An 8,946-nucleotide genomic window follows, 5' to 3' on the forward strand; every position below is an offset into this window, starting at 1 on the left:
CTCTTTGTGTGTGACCCAATAGGTTCTCGTAACATTGGCAATGTCTCTAAAATTATTTTGGATACATAAACAATGAGTGACATCTAGCAAGATATCATTATTACCTAAGTGACGAGAATGTCAAGATCCGACATAACATGCCCGTGTCTATTATCTTGTATAACTCAATCCTTCTATCCTTGATATCTAGATTGATCAATGAGACATGTTTCTTAATTTCTAAGTAGACTCTATCAAATAAGTTCGATATCGCATATTGACTCATTTAAGCATGCTCATGCATTCTTGTGTCCTACTAATGAAGGGGCTCATAGATATCACTTCTATTATATGGAAGGGATATGCCCCATCTATATCACTCACATTCCTCCGCATAACTAGCATACCCAGTGATCGACTTTATAGTCCACCCTGTTATAAGTGACGTTTGTCGATATCAAAGTATACAACTCTTTATGTAGGGAACCGTAGTGACTTCAAGTCTAAGTGTTAGAGTGTATACTAAAAGCCTAGCTTTTGTAAACATTTATTTTGAAATAAAGAATCACATTGGTAAAAAATGTCTATATTTATGCTAACTGTAGTTGTTCAATTAATTTATATTGTAGATAACATGGTGTGTGGTGTCACACACAGAAGATCATGTTATCGGTTCTTTATAAATTATAAATAGTAGCTCGCGACTAAGATGGAAAGGAACAAACCATTGGAATAGTTGTAGTGTAATTAGGTGTTAGTTTATCTTGACTGATAAATTACACTAGTATATTTTGAGTGTATTGAGCAGGACCATTTAAGATAAGTTCTTTTTATACTGACTTGATAAAAGAACAACACCTTAGTTATTATGGAAGTGTGTGCTCTTAATCCTAATATAATAACAAGCACATATATTTAGTATTCATTTCTTTGACTTATCAAAGGGTGAGATTTAGCTCGATAAATCAATAAGCCGCCAAATAAGTTGGGAAATTATATTACTTATAGTGTGTGTTGTTGATTATAGAAGGAAACAATGTCCTAGTAATCTAGGTTGATAATGTCCCTAAGAGGAGCTCATAAGGATTGTCATATTAAACCCTGCAAGTGGACTTAGTCCGACATGACGATAAGGTTGAGTGGACATCTGAGATATTAATTAAAATGAGTTGTCAGTAACTCAATTAATTAGTGGACATCTGACATCTTAAACATAGGGAGACTAACACACTCATAATAAGAAGGAGCCCAAAATATAATTTGAGATTGGTGCAGTAGTTCAATAATAATTCTTTAGTGGTATGAATTATTATTAATAAAATTAAGTTGAGTGTTCGGGGCTAACACGGGAAGCTTAATTTCATCGGGAGACCAAAACCAATTTCTCCTCTCGGTCCCTATCGTAGCCTCTTATTTATAAAGTATTATACCCACCCTTACCCACCTTCTTACCCATCCTAATGGGGCCGACCAAGCAAGCTTGGAACCCAAGCTTGGGTCGGCCAAAGAAAAACAGGATGAGCCAAATAGAGGGGTCGGCCAATGCTTGGAGCCCAAGCTGTAACACCCCTAGAAAGCCTAGATAAGAAAGTAAGGGTAATGAGAGTACGAATGTAGTGAAAAGAAGGTGTAGATATTCTAAGTTAAATATTAAGATGGAAGGATTTAGATGATTAAAACTTTATGAAAGAAAATAAAGTTGAGAATATAAATCATCTATGCATGATTTATAATGTATGGAATTAATGTAGACAAAAGGAAGAAATATGAGATAATATATACATGTGTGAAATATTTATGCATAATGCATAATATGGTAATATATGAATTATTATGTACAAAAGAAAATAAAATGTTACAATAAAGATTGAACTTTGGATCTCTTGTAAGGAACATTTATAGGATATCAAAGGGGATAGGAGAATTATTGGAGAGAAAGGACTAAGTAGTTAAGAATAAGAAAGGATTCTTTTTAATTAAAAGGAAAAGGAAGTAAAAAAAAAAAAAAAGAAGTAAAAATATACATAACCAAGTTTTGATCCTTGGTTCTCTTGTGGATGCATGCATGTGTTAACCAAGTGTGATAGGAGAGGATATTGTAAGAGGAGAGATAGGAATTTTAATTAAAGGAAAGAAAAGAGAGAAATTAAAGGAAAGAAAAGAGAGAACTCAAGAAGCATTTCTCTAGAATATTCTTATCATTAAGAGGAGAAATAAATAAGGAGGATGAATCAAGTCAAGTTTTCCTCCCCTCATTTTAGTATAAATAGGCATGGAGGGGTGACTTCAACTTCATCCTCAACTCATTCTCCTCCTCTCCTCCATTGGTGCCGAGAACTCACTCTCTCCCTCTTTTCTTCTTCTTGTTGCCGAGCAACACAAGAGGAAGAAACCTCTTCTTCCTCCTCACTCTCTCCCTCTTTTCTTTCTTGTTGTTGCCGAGCAACACAAGAGGAAGAAGTCTCTTCTTCCTCCCCCTCTCCACCAAAAGACCTAGCTTCCTCCATTGGTGCCGAGCAAAGCAAGCAAGAAGAAGAAAGGTCCACAAGCAAGTTCTCGAACCTAGGAAACTTAAGCAAAAAAATGTAAGCTTCCCCTCACCTGTGGTACAAGGCTTTTATGTGATTTTCGGATTTATAAGGATTAGAAAACCTAGGAAAGAATTTAAGAAAATTCGGCTAAAGAAAAGGTTTTCAAATCTAGGATGATTTAAACAAGACCTCATTTCATGATAAGATTTTCTATGCTATGTAGAAGGATTCTTTTCCATGATTTTATACTGATATGATGTATGATCAGAGGAGTATCTAACCCTAAGATTCAACCAAAAATATTTTAAAGAGGTTAGGAAGATTATCGTCTAACCAAACTAGTGCAAGGTTCCTTCTATGAAATGCTAAGGACCTTTCTATGGTTTTCTTGCTTGGAAATTAATTGGAACCAAAAGAAAACTCACTTGTATGCTTCGGACCAGAAAGGTTAAGGGTTAGAAAGACCTTCAAAAATTTAAATAAACATGCTCCTATGATAGGATATAAAGTTTCTTAAAGGGTGTTCACATTGCTAGAAACTCATGAACTCTTTTTAGGGTTTTTCGGCTATGATAAAAGGGATAGCTTAGATTAGCCTAAACAAAAATATTAATATGCTCAAGACCTCTGTGATATTATGATATGAAAGTTGATTAATGCTCTAATGTTTAATTGGAATGTAGAAAATTAGTTACATGATATAAGACATGTAAGATCACAAGAGTCCTAGCTTGTTTATGATCCAATTTTGTGTATGATGTTCTTAGTAACTTTTGCCATGATATTTACTTAGGCTTTCCATGCTTTAGGCCACTTAAGAAACCTAGCTTAAGGACTGGTAGGTTTCGGCCATGAAGGAAAATAAAAGAAAAAGGGAAAGAAACCTAGGAAATGCTATACATAATGAGAAGAAATGAAATTATGTTACGTAATATGCTATGATATGTTATAGCATAGGAAATGCTATACATAATGAGAAGAAATGAAATTATGTTATGTAATATGCCATGATATGTTATAGCATAGGAAATGCTATACATAATGAGAAGAAATGAAATTATGTTACGTAATATGCCATGATATGTTATAGCATAGGAAATGCTATACATAATGAGAAGAAATGAAATTATGTTACGTAATATGCCATGATATGTTATAGCATAGGAAATGCTATACATAATGAGAAGAAATGAAATTTTGTTATGTAATATGCCACGATATGTTATAGCATAGGAAATGCTATACATAATGAGAAGAAATGAAATTATGTTACGTAATGATATGTTATAGCATAGGAAATGCTATACATAATGAAAAGAAATGAAAAAGGAAATGCATGAAAGATTGTTAGGGACATGATATGATAGTTATGCATGATAAGTTATTTTTGTATGGTTTGTACCAAGGGTGGGCTCCGTAAACGCCCCGGGGTTGATGGAGTAAGACTCGGGCCTCGTCAGTAATGGGCCTCTGAGTGCCCTAGGTCGATGGAGTAAGACTCGGGCCTAGTATGTATGCATGGTAGGGTTTAAGACTTGCTACCTTGGACCTACCTATGAAGCGCGCGCATTATGTATGTGGTACAAACCGGGATCCCCTCTAATGATGATATTAATTTCAAGTACTTATAAGTATAAGTTTTCAAATTCATGATGCATTGCCTACATATGTGCTTGAATTATCTGATGATTAGATATAATGTCATGTGATATTATGATATGAATATGATACCCTTGTATGTCGTATGCTTATGATACCTCGCATGATATTGATATGTAATGATATGAATTCGGTTTTAGTGAGTAGGAAAGGAACTTACTGAGCCATGAGTGCTCATAGCTTACTTTCCTTGTACCGATATTGTAGGAGGAGCAGATAGTGATGTGTGTGGTGGTGGCTCGGCAAGAACGATTCGGACAAATTAATATTTTTAATTATATGATCAATATATGCACATTCGAACAAATCAGAATATGTGATATCATGCTTATTTAAGAAAAAGGAATGATTTAAAATTTTCCGCTGTTATAGTATAACTAAAGCATGTACGTAAGTAGTATAAGATCGTAGCGCCGCCCTTGGGTAAGAAGGGTGGGCGTTACAGGTGGTATCAGAGCCAAGTTTTGCCAGCTCACTACACACACATCAAGCTCTTTCCTGTCGCTCCAAGTAAGTACAGTTGCTTAATTTATTTATATGCAAAAAATTAGTATGATACTCTAGGATACATGAATAATAGCCTAGGAAGGATACCTTAAGTTATACCCTAGAAAATGGTGCATGATGATAAGTAGGTGATATTCTAGGATGCATGAATGGTAGCCTAGATACAAGAACCTTAGGCTATAACATAAGAGGAATAATGAATCTTTAAAATCTTGTAGAAATGGACTATATCCCGTTCGAATACGATCCCGAGGATGTAGAATATTTTGGTGAATACCTCGAGTTCGCGGATGAACCCGATATGCTGGAATACTTCGACAACTATGTGAGCGACTCGGAATCTCCGGAACACGGCGAGTTCGGAGAGGAAGATCTCGAGGAAATCGAGGAAGGGAATTCGGACGATAATGAAGATGAAGATTCAGAAATTATGGAATATTATGAAGGAGAGAATGAGTTTCCTGAGATGGGCGAGGATGAATTTAACCTTGCTGAATACATGGAAATGGGTTTCAACCCCAACGATATAATAGACTTCGAGTGGGGACTGAACAACCTCGAGGGGGAACTAAACGAAGACCCGATGGAACCGGACGAACATGTCGAAGAAGACGAGGGAATGGATGAAGAGACAATAATCGACCCGGAAGAGGCATCGGAGATTCAACCTCCGATAATGCCTGATCCACCCTAGAATGATCTGGGCAAGTCGATACAGGTTGGGTTGATGATGACTACTGCTATCATGTCCTTTATGGCAGGAGTAGTCACAACCTACCTGGCCTTTTAAGAGAAGAAGTTATGAACAAAAAAATGTAATAAAAGCTTTGGATGAATAAAAAGAGTAGAAATGGTATCAATTTAAGCATGAGTCAAGTAAGAATGATAATACCATCGGCTAGATCTTGACGCGTATGAATGGTAAGGTAATCTAAAGATGATATGACAACCTAAGAAAGAATACCTCAACGATAACCCAAACATGGCATGAAACCTAGACATGATGTGTTAAGATATTCATGCATAAATGATAACTTAGACTAATCTTGTTATCATTTAGGAAATTAGGTATGGCTAGAAAACGAAATGCCAGAACAGAGGAGACCGTACCTCCACCTGATTGGGCACATGTAGTTACTGAGCTACAACGACAGCTTACGGAACAGCAACAGATGATTGCTGCCATGATGAATCAACAAGGGATGTGGAAGCTTAGAACCAATCTAAAACCTATGACATTGTTCCTTATTATAGGCTAATCACATGCTACACTTTTATGCTTAGACATGTATGCTTGTGATTTAATTGTTTATGATATGATATGCATGCTTTCATGAAATGATATGTGAATAGAATATGCATGATTTATGAAATGATATGCATGCTTTCATGGAATGATATGTGAATAGAAATATGCATGATTTATGATATGCTATGCATGCTTCCATGAAATGATAAGTGAATAGAAATATGCATGATTGATGATATGATATGTATACATCCATGATATAATATATGTGAGTAGAAAATATATGTTTCTATGAAATGATGTATGCCTAAGTGATGCATACTTTTATGACATGATGTATGCCTAAGTGATGCATACTTTTATGATATGAGGTGTGCCTAAGTGATGCATGCTTTTATGATACATGATATGTATGACATGTACTTTACTTTCTGTGTGATTGGCTTATACCAAGGGTAAGCTCCACCAGTGTCTAAGGAATCTGAGCAGAAATTGTCATTCTAAGTTCGGGGACGAACTTTCAATAAGTAGGGGAGATTGTAACACCCCTAGAAAGCCTAGATAAGAAAGTAAGGGTAATGAGAGTACGAATGTAGTGAAAAGAAGGTGTAGATATTCTAAGTTAAATATTAAGATGGGAAGGATTTAGATGATTAAAACTTTATGAAAGAAAATAAAGTTGAGAATATAAATCATCTATGCATGATTTATAATGTATGGAATTAATGTAGACAAAAGGAAGAAATATGAGATAATATATACATGTGTGAAATATTTATGCATAATGCATAATATGGTAATATATGAATTATTATATACAAAAGAAAATAAAATGTTACAAGAGAGATTGAACTTTGGATCTCTTGTAAGGAACATTTATAGGATATCAAAGGGGATAGGAGAATTATTGATAAGGAGAGAAAGGACTAAGTAGTTAAGAATAAGAAAGGATTCTTTTTAATTAAAAGGAAAAGGAAGTAAAAAAAAAAAGAAGTAAAAATATACATAACCAAGTTTTGATCCTTGGTTCTCTTGTGGATGCATGCATGTGTTAACCAAGTGTGATAGGAGAGGATATTGTAAGAGGAGAGATAGGAATTTTAATTAAAGGAAAGAAAAGAGAGAAATTAAAGGAAAGAAAAGAGAGAACTCAAGAAGCATTTCTCTAGAATATTCTTATCATTAAGAGGAGAAATAAATAAGGAGGATGAATCAAGTCAAGTTTTCCTCCCCTCATTTTAGTATAAATAGGCATGGAGGGGTGACTTCATCCTCAACTCATTCTCCTCCTCTCCTCCATTGGTGCCGAGAACTCACTCTCTCCCTCTTTTCTTCTTCTTGTTGCCGAGCAACACAAGAGGAAGAAACCTCTTCTTCCTCCTCACTCTCTCCCTCTTTTCTTTCTTGTTGTTGCCGAGCAACACAAGAGGAAGAAGTCTCTTCTTCCTCCCCCTCTCCACCAAAAGACCTAGCTTCCTCCATTGGTGCCGAGCAAAGCAAGCAAGAAGAAGAAAGGTCCACAAGCAAGTTCTCGAACCTAGGAAACTTAAGCAAAAAAATGTAAGCTTCCCCTCACCTGTGGTACAAGGCTTTTATGTGATTTTCGGATTTATAAGGATTAGAAAACCTAGGAAAGAATTTAAGAAAATTCGGCTAAAGAAAAGGTTTTCAAATCTAGGATGATTTAAACAAAACCTCATTTCATGATAAGATTTTCTATGCTATGTAGAAGGATTCTTTTCCATGATTTTATACTGATATGATGTATGATCAGAGGAGTATCTAACCCTAGGATTCAACCAAAAATATTTTAAAGAGGTTAGGAAGATTATCGTCTAACCAAACTAGTGCAAGGTTCCTTCTATGAAATGCTAAGGACCTTTCTATGGTTTTCTTGCTTGGAAATTAATTGGAACCAAAAGAAAACTCACTTGTATGCTTCGGACCAGAAAGGTTAAGGGTTAGAAAGACCTTCAAAAATTTAAATAAACATGCTCCTATGATAGGATATAAAGTTTCTTAAAGGGTGTTCACATTGCTAGAAACTCATGAACTCTTTTTAGGGTTTTTCGGCTATGATAAAAGGGATAGCTTAGATTAGCCTAAACAAAAATATTAATATGCTCAAGACCTCTGTGATATTATGATATGAAAGTTGATTAATGCTCTAATGTTTAATTGGAATGTAGAAAATTAGTTACATGATATAAGACATGTAAGATCACAAGAGTCCTAGCTTGTTTATGATCCAATTTTGTGTATGATGTTCTTAGTAACTTTTGCCATGATATTTACTTAGGCTTTCCATGATTTAGGCCACTTAAGAAACCTAGCTTAAGGACTGGTAGGTTTCGGCCATGAAGGAAAATAAAAGAAAAAGGGAAAGAAACCTAGGAAATGCTATACATAATGAGAAGAAATGAAATTATGTTATGTAATATGCCATGATATGTTATAGCATAGGAAATGCTATACATAATGAGAAGAAATGAAATTATGTTACGTAATATGCCATGATATGTTATAGCATAGGAAATGCTATACATAATGAGAAGAAATGAAATTATGTTACGTAACATGCCATGATATGTTATAGCATAGGAAATGCTATACATAATGAGAAGAAATGAAATTATGTTACGTAATATGCCATGATATGTTATAGCATAGGAAATGCTATACATAATGAGAAGAAATGAAATTTTGTTACGTAATATGCCATGATATGTTATAGCTGTTAGAGTGTATACTAAAAGCCTAGCTTTTGGTATAAACATTTATCTAGAAATAAGAATCACATTGGTCAAATATCTACATTTATGATAAATGTAGTTGTTCAATTAATTTATATTGTAGATAACATGGTGTGTGGTGTATAAACAGTAGCTCACGACCATAATGGAAAGGAACAAACCATTGGAAGGTCGTAGTGTAATTAGGTATTAGTTTATCTTAACTATATAATTACACTAGTACACTTAGAGTGTATTGAGTAGGACCATTAGAGGTCGTTTCTTTTAT

This window comes from Zingiber officinale, chromosome 5B (genome assembly GCF_018446385.1).
Source record: "Zingiber officinale cultivar Zhangliang chromosome 5B, Zo_v1.1, whole genome shotgun sequence".
In the NCBI taxonomy this organism is placed as follows: Eukaryota; Viridiplantae; Streptophyta; class Magnoliopsida; order Zingiberales; family Zingiberaceae; genus Zingiber; species Zingiber officinale.